This window comes from Malaclemys terrapin, chromosome 2, assembly GCF_027887155.1.
Source record: "Malaclemys terrapin pileata isolate rMalTer1 chromosome 2, rMalTer1.hap1, whole genome shotgun sequence".
Classification (NCBI taxonomy): domain Eukaryota; kingdom Metazoa; phylum Chordata; order Testudines; family Emydidae; genus Malaclemys; species Malaclemys terrapin.
Window position 1 is genome coordinate 152,659,648 of NC_071506.1, and position 12,721 is coordinate 152,672,368.

Consider the following 12,721-nt stretch of genomic DNA (forward strand, 5'->3'; position numbering starts at 1 on the left):
TATCCACGACTCCAAGATCTCTTTCTTGAGTGGTAACAGCTAATTTAGACCTCATCATTTTATATGTATACACCTCTACCTCGATATAACGCTGTCCTCGGGAGCCAAAAAATCTTACCGCGTGATAGGTGAAACCACGTTATATTGAACTTGCTTTGATCCACCGGAGTGCACAGCCCTGCCCCCCCAGGAGCACTGCTTTACCTTGTTATATCCGAATTCGTGTTATATCGGGTCGCATTATGTCGAGGTAGCGGTGTAGTTGGGATTATGTTTTCCAATGTGCATTACTTTGCATTTATCCACATTGAATTTCATCTGCCATTTTGTTGCCCAGTCACCCAGTTTTGTAAGATCCTTTTGTAGCTCTTCGTAGTATGCTTGGGACTTAACTATCTTGAATAGTTTTGTATCATCTGCAAATTTTGTCGCCTCACTGTTTACCCCTTTTTCCAGGTCATTTATGAATATGTTGAAAGAATTGGTCCCAGTACAGACCCCTGGGGAACACTACTCTAGCCATAAAGAGCCCCATGGTGCCACCCTACCCATTGTTATTTGTAAAATTATCTTACATGTAGCCCCGTTAATGTCAAGAGGGTCATTCATAAGTGAATGACCTCTTCAACATGAGCAAGGGTAACAGAATGTGCCCAAATGTGACTATTAAAGATGGCAAAATTTGGACAAAAAGGACTGGCTGACAAAGAACCTGATTCTGATCTCACAATGGTGAAACTCCCTTTAAAGAAATGAAGTTAATCTTGATTTATGCCAGCGTACAGATCATAATTAAGCCCAAACACCTGACATATTCAGCATCAGCAGGTACAGTAATATTGGTTTATAATTATATTATCTTTTTTTATTTCCCTTGCATTGCAAAATGTACTTTAAATATTTTTTTTAAATAAAAAAAGCTGCTGCTGATCAAGCTCATAATACATCTTTGAAAAAATGCCTTCAAACATCTCTCTAAACAATGGCTCGGTATTTACAAGGATCTTGTATTCCAACTTCAAGTAGCCCCCTGTAAATATGTACGGTGTTACAGCCAGGCCCCGCTGACAAAAATTCCAGGCACCAAGGCCATCCCGGGGGGGCAGGGGAGGGAGAGGGGACAGGGCCTGGGCGGAAGTGATGAATACATCACTTCTGGGACCACCCGTGCTGGCCAATTGCGCTAGCCCACAAAGCCCTCCAAAGTGCAGGGCCCAGAGTGGTCTCGCATGCCTAGGAGCCTTGCGGCCTGCCCGGGCAATTTAAAAGGTCCTGGGGCTCCTGGCCGCCACTGCCACTACTGCAATTGCTCCCTTTGATTGTTGGTGGGCCTGGTTACAGCAACCATTTCATCTAGTATGCATCGGATACTCTTTGCTTAAAGAATCATTTACACCAAGAGCTATGCAAAACTATCATAATCAAAGTGGTAAGCTTGGGTCAGGTTCACTCAAAGCTTTGAGAAAGTCTGCCAGGACTTCAGTATCAGGATAGGATTTATGGCTTCAGAAGGAAATCATGGCACCTTACGACAGGTTTCTGCCTGCAGCAGATCTTAATGGGTATATTAGAAACAGTCTTATCATTGAGGTTTATAATGGAAATGTCAACAATTCCTAATTCTAGATAGGCCAGAGGGTGCCCATGTCTATTTGAAAATACCTCTAGCTTCCACTGTATAGCTGATGTTACCCATTACAAAAAGCATTTATTCAGTGTAATTTTCAAGACACATGCATTGATTTACCTGCATAGATCTAGCCCATATTTTGGGGATATAACAATTTCCATAAAACAAACCACATCACCATTATCTTATAACCCACAGTAAAACAAATACAACCCAGATTTGCATCTTCATTTGCATCCTTCATGACTGAAAAATGTAAACATGACAGTATTTTATCATTCCAGGTTTGAAAAAAATTATCAGCCCTTACTCTTTTCACACTCACTATGTTTACACTGGTGTAACTGATTGCCATGGATTTATTCTTAGTTTAGTAGAATATTTTGCCTATCTTGGCAGTCATCTCTCACAGACAGCAGACACTGACATCGAGATTCAGCCCAGAATCTGCTGTGCCAGCCTTGCCTTTGGCAGACTGTCTCACCAGGTGTTCAACAATCACAACATCAGAGCACACACTAGACTTTTAGTTCATAAAGTAGTGGTAATCCCAACTCTCCTCTACGGCTGTGAGACTTGGGTGACCTATAGAAAACACCTGAAAAACCTGGAACGTCAGCACCAGCACTTTCTTCAGAAGATCCTCAACATAAAGTGGGAGGATCGCCGCACTAACGTCGGTGTCCTCACAGAGGCCAACATCTTCAGTGTTGAGGCCCTGATTATCTAGCACCAGCTGAGGTGAAGCAGGCACTGTGTGCGCATGCCTGATGTACGCTTCCCAAAACAACTGCTGTACGCCCTACTCACCAAAGGAGAAAGGAAGTGGGGAGGCCAAAAGAAACACTTTAAAGACACCCTCAAGATACACATCAAGAGATGTGGCATTGACACCACACACTGGGAGTCAGTAGCCCAGGATAGGGATAACTGGTGAAAACTTGTCAGGGAAGGAACGTCCACTCACTTTTGAAGAAAATCGCCTTACTCTGGTTGCAAAAAAACACTAGAAAGGATAGACGACCGTCAAACAGCAATTGTGGCCCAACCTTGACTTCCAACACCACCTGCAACGTCTGCCAATGAGCCGGTGGCTCAAGGATTGGACTCCTCGGTCACCAAAGGACCCATAAAAAATAAAACCTGTGAAAGCGATCATCCTCAACCTTGAGGAATCGCCGCCACTGCCAATTCCACTGTAAGTGAGAGAATAATTAGACCCATTAACTCTGGATTAATTTATTAGTGAGACAGTATTGCATTCTTCACCTTACTGGTGCTTTACACTTTAGGTTGGACACTCACCTAAATAACATGTATCACCCCAAACAATACAGTTTGCCATAAAACCATCGATTTCCATGTGATGAACACTGAATCTTAGGGAAAAATCCTCATTTAATACTGAAAAAACTGCCAGTGCTCTTCAAACACAATTATGCCCCAGAGTATGGAACAATTCAAGACTGAGGCATCTGGCCCTCAAGTTTCCTTATAAAGGTAGTAAGCCTGTTGCAGGGAAGGAGGAATTATGATCTAGTGGCTGGAATGGCAACAAGTGGTCAGACGAAGTGGTACAAGCTACAAGCAGTCACCCATTCCTGGTTTCAAGAACTCCCCCTCTTCCCCAGATATCAAAACCATCTATACTTCTGCCCATTGCCAATGTGACAAGTGCGTCTATTTTATAAGGGTTTTGATTTTCTATTTCAAAACTTTGGTCACCCTATCAGAGTGATATGTGTGCTCAGAGTCATATTATTTTTCAAAGGATGGAAAAGCAGCTTTATAATGCAAACACTAACATACACCCACACTTTGAGATGCAAATTTGATTTTGCGAACAGAATAGGCTCCTCTCCTCTCTCACTGGTTTAAATTGGGGTAATTCCAATTAACATAATACTCTCATGATTGTGCAAATCCAGTTTAAGTGAGTGGAGAATCAGGCCCTGAATTTTTAGTGGCAAAGAGAAGCTGAAACCATAATCTTGTCTCATTTCATGTAATTGTGATATTTAAGTAAAGCACTCACTTATCCAACTCCCCAGCATTTTTTTTTTTTTTTAGGAAGAATAACTCACAAAGAGGTTCTGTAAAATGTCTGCAATAAAAAAAGTCCTTTGTTGCATCATTGTTCAAATTGAACCTCTTATTAATTACTCATCTAGGAACAACCATCTGACAGTCATTCTATTCCCTCACTTTTGCTAACAACCAACGAAAAATAGAGCGATCATGTATTACTCTCCATTTGTCTTTCTGCCATCTATGACAACTTTTTGAAACTGTGATATTGCACCTATTTTCTTATGCTGGTATAGTGACTTTAACAAAGTTACTCCTGATTTATCTTAGAGCAAGTTAGATCAGAATCAGGACCATGGTCTTCAAAACTCGCTGGTGCAATATTCATGAGACTCACAAATATCCATCATCAAGGTAAGCACTATCAAACTAGTCTCCCACCCTCTATTGATGGTTGGGCAGGCTACTCACACCCCACACTCAATTCTCTTTGAAATCAAAGTAAAGCTTAAGTGAAATAATTATTCTAGTACCACCTGTATATGGGGCATAACACTTCCAGTGTTCCACTGCATACCCAGTTCATCCCCACTTCAAGTGATGACACTTCAGTGGAACACTAATGATTTGAAGTATGTTACTCCAATTAACTGTTGCGGAAGGGCTACAGAAGGTATCAATAAATTGTCCCAATTTATGATTACAGTTAACTTCTCACCACATCCACAAACACTGTTTTTGTTTTACTTCAAAATCTGTTACTGTGCAAATTCCAAGAAGCAGAGTTCCACCAGCCCATTTTTAGCTCACCACTGTTCATGAACACAATACCTTACTATAATGTATAATAAGGATAATATCCCATTGAGAAAATCCCATTATTTACAGTATTTACATTTTTAATCCCTCCAAGAATTGACCCCTGCAGCCTGGAAAGAGGATCAAAAATAAAACTAGCATATGTATCTGGCAAAAACACACAAAAGCCTTTCCAGTTTAGAAATAAATTAAATTTTCTGATTCAGTCTTCCATGCAGCTATCCTGCTGAACATTTCTGGATAGGCCAAAAAAAAAAAAAAAAAAGGCAATTAACTTTGATTATCACCTGCAAGTGGATAATTCTATAGAAATATGCCACTGCCATGCACAAAGCAAGCATTACTTTTAGAATGTGTGCCATTATCAATACTGCTTTTGAATTAAGAAGAAACAGGTCAAAGGCCTGTACCACATTGCTCTGAGTAAATTAGGGTGACCAGATGTCCCGATTTTATAGGGACAGTCCCGATTTTTGGGGCTTTTTCTTATATAGGTACCTATTACCCCCACCCCATCCCAATTTTTCACACTTGCTATCTGGTCATCCTAGGGCAAATGGAAGGCATGTGATCTGTTGGTGCTCTGCTTTAAGATATGAACAGCAGGAATATGCAATGCATATGGCATCCTTGTAGAGCATAAACTCTAAACCATCAGCAAGCAGTGAGGTGGTGACTTGTTTAGGGTTACCATATTTAATAAAGAAAAAAAAGAGGACCCTCCACGGGGCCCTGGCCCTGCCCATTTCCCACCCCAGCCCCGCCCCAACTCCGCCCCTTCCCCGCCCCCCTCCTCCCTCCCACTCCCAGCCACGCGAAAAGGGCTGCCCGAGCGCTACCGGCTTCATGGTTTGCTGGGCAGCCCCCAGACCCTGCGCCCCTGGCCGGCGCTTCCCCAGCGCAGCTGGAGCCCGGGAGGAGAAGCGCCCAGCCGGGAGCACAGGGTCTGGAGGCTGCCCAGCAAACCGTGAAGCCGGTAGCGCTTGGGCTTCGGGCAGCCCCTATGCCTCCGGACCCTGCGCCCCTTCCCGGGCTCCGGCGGTGCAGGGTCCGGAGGCATGGGGGCTGCCCAAAGCCCGTAGCGCTCGGCTCTTAAACAGAGCTGAAGAGTCAGGGGAGGAGCAGAGCCGCCGCGGCCGGAGGCTCTGCTCCTCCCCTGACTCTTCGGCTCTGTTTAAGGGCCAAGCTTCCCCAGTGCTACTGGCTTCGGGCAGCCCCCGTGCCTCCGGACCCTGCGCCGCCGGAGCCCGGGAGGGGAAGTGCCCGGCCAGCGGCTGGGGTCCGGAGGCAAGGGGGCTGCCTGAAGCCCATAGCGCTCGGGCAGCTTGGCTCTTAAACAGAGCCAAAGAGTCAAGGGAGGAGCAGAACCTCCGGCCGCGGGAGGGGAAGTGCCCAGTCGGCATTTTCCCGGACATGTTCGGCTTTTTGGCAGTTCCCCCCGGACGGGGATTTGATTGCCGAAAAGCCGGACATGTCCGGGAAAAACAGGACGTATGGTAACCCTAGACTTGTTCAACCTGTGAAATGGCTACCAAAAGTGTTTACAACTCCTTACCAGGTTCTGGATCAAGCCAACAGTTAACTGGAACATCGCATTCTGCAGGATAACAAAGAAGTTAGCTAGTGTCCCCATTGTGGTGTCATGCACTCTTCTTTCTAGGCTAGTTCACTGTAAAGAATGCCAGAAGTGGTATTCTCCCTGATTTTCATTTTGAGGGATTCTTTAATAGCTCTTTGCTTCCCATCATAATTCCACAGTATACTCTGCTGTCACTTCCCAAACCGAAAGTAGAAAACTGGAAGAGTGAGGTATTCTTTATTCAAGTGATTGTAAAGAAAAACCCAAACTTTCAGCACTGCAAGCCCACAACTTCCTGCTTAAGACAACATGTTCCACCCATCTTCAATGGACTGTTATTGATTGATAGCAGCAGCTTTGTTACTTACTTCAATGGTGCATTTAGAAGTTTTACAGCATTATGCTACTCCTTGCCAAACTTTAGCTGCTTAGTGTGCCATTTTCTGAGATCTCAATGCAAACAGCTAGGGTAGAGGAAAGATTTTTGTTTTGTTTGTAGAAGCCAAGTTGTCTAGATCATTGCAAATCTTCGTGGTGGTCTGAATTATAAACAAAGCTTTTTCATTCAACTTCTTTTTGCTGTTACAGCTTTGAACAATCAGTGGAAACTAAAATCCTCCTCCAGCCCATTCTTTAAAGGAATTCCTCATACTTGGAGTAAGGGGTTGCATACTGTAGTGACTAGTTTTCTCACCCTAAAATTTTGACCACAATTTTCAAAAGTGACTAGGGACTTTGGATATCTAACTTGACACACCTTATCAGACTCTGATCCTCAGAAAGTGCTGACCACCCACCCTTGGAAACCAGGCCCATTCTGGTGTGTCAAGTTGGTCATATAAAAAACCTCTAGTCACTTTTGAAAATCTTGGACTTTGTGCATGTGATGCACCATCCCAGACAGAAAGATCCCTGTCTCTGTCAACCACATACAGCTACCATTGAGAGAATATACTTTTGTGCTCCCTGGTCTTGTCTACCTGTTCCCTGCCATTTGCTCCTCAGTTAGCCTGTTACTAATGGTAAGGTAGAGAAAAATATTTTTTGTAATAGGACCTATCTGGCTTAGGGGCTGAACATTTCCCTCCATGTTCACAAAGAGGGTGGGGGAATAAAATAGAGTCCTCTGGAATCTCCTCACTCAAGCCATTAAGATACACAGTGTAAGTTAATATAGTGTGAGTTTGTGTGAAGCTACACAAAGTTTTGCCTTCGTGCTTTCTGAGGGGGCGCTCTAGGCATAGCTTCTGCAAAATCATGGTTTCTGCAAAAGCCACTTACAAAACAGGGTAGTAGAACAGGGAGCATCCACAGGAATGTTTCTTGACTTCAGTGAAATCTGAGGGTCCTGTGGCACCTTTGTGACTAACAGAAGTACTGGGAGCATACGCTTTCGTGGGTAAGAACCTCACTTCTTCAGATGCAAGTCATAAGGTATACCTGCCTCTGGAGATTTCCATTACTTGCATCAGAAGAAGTGAGGTTCTTACCCACGAAAGCTTATGCTCCCAATACTTCTGTTAGTCTCAAAGGTGCCACAGGACCCTCTGTTGCTTTTTACAGATTCAGACTAACACGGCTACCCCTCTGACACTTAACCCTAACAAGAGTGGCTTTTAACCTCTTTTCGGAACCCCTCTAAGAATATGTAACTGTTATGGTGTTTAAAAAAGAACAAGCTGAGCCCTGATCAGGAAGAACTTTTTCACTTCGAGGGTCTTGATTTGCAACCTTCTTTGATACAGATGAACAACAACTATAATGTGGAAAAAGAATGCTGCATGGCTAGTAAAACAGATCAGCAAAATTCCCAGTCCTTTCAAATCACAGTACTATAGTGAATTCTCAAAGGAAAGAAAACAAAGCAGAATTTACAACCTAGCCCCAAATATTTCAGCTCTACATGTCCACTCCAAGATGAGGCAGGATGAGTCAAAATCTGAGTTGTGATGTTAGTGATCACAAAGCATTCTCTTACACTTGTCAAATTTTTCTTGCAAGCAAATCAAGATTTAGGTCATTTACACCATCAAAGTTACCTAGAAAAGACTCAATGAGTGGACAAAATTCTTCAACGCCTGAGAACATCATGCTGGACTGTATGCCTTAGTTATTTGCCAGAAAGAATATACAGCTTTTTAAAGCTCTTGTTACCAGACTGGTTCAGGAGCAGTTTCATTCTAGTAATATGTATTAACAGTAAATCAGGACTTCTACATTGAAATTCCAGTTTCTACTGATGGTGGGATTTAATAGAGAAAGACTCCTCCTGTTAAAATAGATCAGTGAGTGGTTTTAATTCTTCTTCTTTAAAAGGCTCGGTTCCACTTCTGCCACCTGTCAAGAAAGTCTTCCTTAACTCTCTAAGCACCCACAAGTCTCACTAAAAACAACAGGCTCTGTGGGTGCTCAACAGCTTTGATAATCTGGGCCAGTTAATTTTATCTGTTTTAGGGTTTTAAAATGCCACCAATCACCATGGTATCTGCTATTGCCATCAGTTTTATTGCATCAGTTCAGAGTCTTTGGCTCCCTTACCTTTTTAGGATGAAATCTCTTCTTGGGGTATTTGTATGCTTTTGATTGTTTTCTTGGTCACACAGGTTTTATGATGAGGGGCTAGGTATCTGAGGATTTCTTTATCACCCAAAAATTATAAACATTTTATGTCTTTCTTAATTCCATCTGCCATACTGAAGGGTAGTAAGGAAGCAAAACTAGACCTGGCCGCACATGAACTTGCTCTGGATCTGACTACGGATGTTTGATATTGGAAAGGAGCTCCTTTTCATGGGGAATAGAGGAGACTGTTTTGAATCCACCCTTACTTTCTCTTCTCACTGGTAGGTGACATGCATTAGCCCGTCCATAACCTTAGACATATTGGTTATCATACCTCCAAACCCAATGAATTTCCCCATTTTTTCCCATTATTTGCTGGCAGTTGTTTTATGTAAAAAAAAAAAAAACACCATTGGTCAATAGATTCATTTAGTACACATTTGACTAACACAGCAATCAAGCTTTCAGAAATTTTGGAAAATGAAAGAATTTTTTTCCAAAAATGAGGAGGACGTGCAGTTGATCCTGTGATAGTGAAAAATCTGGGATTTACAGTCTGTCTCCTTCTGATCAAACATTTTTGTCCTTAATTGTCCCTTCCATTATCTGAATGAGTGAACTGCCTTGATTTTTTTAATAGAAATTTATGCTAATGAAATATCTTGTTAGTCAATGGACAGACAAAACCTTCTACTTGCCTCTCTCACCTCCTGCATTTCTAATTAAAGAGAGATTAATGCAACAGTCTCCCGCTTTGCTAAAAACTCACATTTAGTGTGCAACTGTTAAATGGAAGTTGTTAACTACTTTAACAAAAACACCAATGCCTGAGGGTCTGATCCTGTGGGATCCCGAGTGCCTCCTGCAAACCCTTAACTTGCTATGGCTACAGTAGCAGTTAATTGAACTAAGCATCTTCCAGGATTGGGGCCCTTAAAGAGCTTAGCAAGTTTGCATGTATAATATGTTAGTAAAGAACTTTGTTTCCATGGAGGGAGCAGAGCTATTCTCCATCCAAGCCCTGCTTAGTGCTGTTAATTAATGTTTTCTTCTCTCTAAGGGGCATCTCATCATTTAGTTCTATTCATTCACACACTGAGATAAGTAGCTGCAATAATGTTATCGAATGCCAATAAGGACAGGGTGGCTATTGAGAAAGTTTCTCCAACAACAACAACCGGGAAGGAAAAGAACAAGTCTAGCACCAAAGTCTCAAAAGGATGTTGTAACTGAAAATTAAAGCTCTCTCTATATAAGTAATTATATATTTTATGTTAGTATCGACAATTTATGTTTCTAGCGATGTTGAAGATAAAATGGTTGTGAAAGCAGCAGACTACTGTACTGTGTATATAGTCACAGATGGCTCCATTTGAGAGTTGTACGTAGGCCCTGATTCATTCACTGGTTTCTGTTACCAGGACCTCAGATACAGATCCCTAACTGGGAATTCCACCAGAAATATTGCTGCAGTGGTGCAAGGTGCCTGCAAACTCCACTTGGTTGGGAAGCTGAGGGCTTGTTGGCATAGGAAGCTGTTAGGGCCAGCAGAGTGAGGTGGGGGATATGCCACTACCCTTGGGGGTGAATACCTTATCATGCACAATATCGGTACTGAAGCGGGCCCATAGCACCTTCTGTGCTTGCAGTGATGAATCTGGCCTCTATGGTCTGTAAAGTGATTTGGGATCTTTATAAGAGGTAACACCATTTTATCTGGATCTAACAAGAACACCCAAACAAGAAAAGGATCAGCTGGAGACTTCAAACAGATCTCACCACACCCACAAATACTAGCCCTTAACACATCATTATCTCACCAAAACTTTCAGTAGAAAGATTGTGTCCAATATGTATTCAATAACAAAAGGTCATTTCATTAGTCCACCCAGCCCCTGATCCCAGCACATTAATTTTTTAAAATGTATTGTACAGCACTCAAGTGCACAGCTGGTCAGAAATTTTTTGATAATATTTTTTCCATCAGAAATTGTCAATTCATCAAGAAGTTTTTTCAGGTCTAGGATAGACTCTCTGGTCAGAGTGAGAGAGAGTGCTCAGTGGTTAGGACACTCACCTGGGATGAGGATGAACCAGGTTCAAGTCCAAACTTGCCTGATTTACCGGACTGCTAGCTATCCTTGGGTTGTTTCTTTCTGAAAAATTTCCAAAGGTCTGTTTTGTCCCACTGTAAAATGGGAAAAATTCTGAAATCTCAAAAGTTTAAATATTTTTTTTCATGACAGAAAAACCATCTCCCGCCCAGCTCTACTCACAGTAGAGAAAGTACACATGGGCCCAGCCACAAAGAATTTATCATCTGATTTCAGACAACACACAATGAAGGGAGGCAACGAAACAATAGGATGGATATGGGGAAGAATGACTGTGATTGCAGCAGTGAGGCCTGGTCTACACTACGGGTTTAGGTCGACTTTAGCAGCGTTAATTCGAATTAAGCCTGGACACGTCCACACGACGAAGCACTTTCTTTCGACTTAAAGGGTCCTTTAAACCGGTTTCTTTACACCACCTCCGACGAGGGGATTAGCGATAAAACCGGCCTTTGCGGGTTGGAATTGGGGTAGTGTGGACGGAATTCGACGTTATTGGCCTCCGGGAGCTATCCCACAGTGCTTCATCGTGACCGCTCTGGACAGCACTCTCAACTCAGATGCACTGACCAGGTAGACAGGAAAAGACCCGCGAATGTTTGAATTTCATTTCCTGTTTGCTCAGCGTGGAGAGCACAGGTGACCACGCAGAGCTCATCAGCACAGGTAACTGTGATGGAGTCCCAGGATCGCAAAAGAGCTCCAGCATGGACCGAACGGGAGGTACGGGATCTGCTCGCCATATGGGGAGATGAAGCAGTGATAGCTGAACTCCGTAGCAGTAAAAGAAATGGAAAAGTATTAGAAAAGATCTCCAAGGCCATGAAGGACCGAGGCCATAACAGGGACACACAGCAGTGCTGCGTGAAAATTAAGGAGCTATGGCAAGCTTACCACAAAGCCAGAGAAGCAAACGGAAGGTCTGGGGCAGAGCCGCAAACTTGCTGCTACTACGCGGAGCTGCATGCAATCCTAGGGGGTGCAGCCACCACTACCCCAACCGTGTGCTATGACTCTCTCACTGGAGAAACACACAGGGAAGACAGTTCGGGGAACGAGGAAGATGACGATGGAGGTACTGTAGGTAGCTCACAGCAGCAAGGAAGCGGAGAAACCGGTTTCCCCAACAGCCAGGATATGTTTGTGACCCTGGACCTGGAACCAGTAACCCCCGAACTCACCCAAGACCCTCAGGGCACACAGGAGACCTCTGGTGAGTGTACCTTTGTAAATATTTGTAAACATTACACATGGTTTAAAAGCAAGCGTGTTTAATGATTAATTTGCCCTGGCAATCGCGGCCAGTACATCTACTGGAAAAGTCTGTTAACGTGTATGGGGATGGAGCGGAAATCCTCCAGGGACATCTCCAGAAAGCTCTCCTTTATGTACTCCCAAAGCGTTTGCAAAAGGTTTCTGGGGAGGGCTGCCTTATCCCGTCCGCCATGGTAGGACACGTTACCACGCCAGGCCAGTAGCACGTAGTCTGGAATCATTGCATAACAAAGCATGGCAGCGTATGGTCCCGGTGTCTGCTGGCATGCAGACAATATCCATTCCTTATCTCTCTTTGTTATCCTCAGGAGAGTGATATCATTCACGGTCACCTGGTTGAAATGGGGTGATTTTATTAAGGGGACATTAATATATATAAAATAGTATACTACGACTGGTAGCCATCATCATCATCGAAACAGTAGCATGTCTGCCCAGGTGGCCATGATTGACAGCCACTCCAGTATGACGACGATGGGTACCAGTCATAATATACCATCGCCTACCAAAGGGCAAGGGGCTGGTGCAATCCAGCCCTACGGCTGCCAGCCCCACGGCTATCACTCATGATACACCGTCTACCGCCAAAAGGCAGTTAGCAGCTGCTGCTGTGTAGCAATGCAGTCCCATGTCTGCCGGCACCCAGAGGACATATGGTGACGGTGAGCTCAGCTGAGCTGAGCGGGCTCCATGCTTGCCGTGGTATGTTGTCTG

At 43.6% G+C, this 12,721-nt stretch overlaps 1 protein-coding gene across 3 annotated transcripts in view; it reads right to left on the reverse strand.

Moving 5' to 3' along the window:
* The window catches only part of FBXL7 (F-box and leucine rich repeat protein 7), a 354,355-nt gene that overhangs the window by 109,475 nt on the left and 232,159 nt on the right, over positions 1 to 12,721 (reverse strand). Inside the window, exon 2 of one of the 3 annotated variants that reach the window (XM_054020818.1) lies at positions 6,033 to 6,074. The exons of the other annotated variants lie outside the window; for them this stretch is intronic. The gene's annotated coding sequence lies outside the window, so the exon portion shown is untranslated. The remainder of the gene's footprint in view (positions 1 to 6,032; positions 6,075 to 12,721) is intronic. 3 annotated transcript variants of the gene reach the window in all.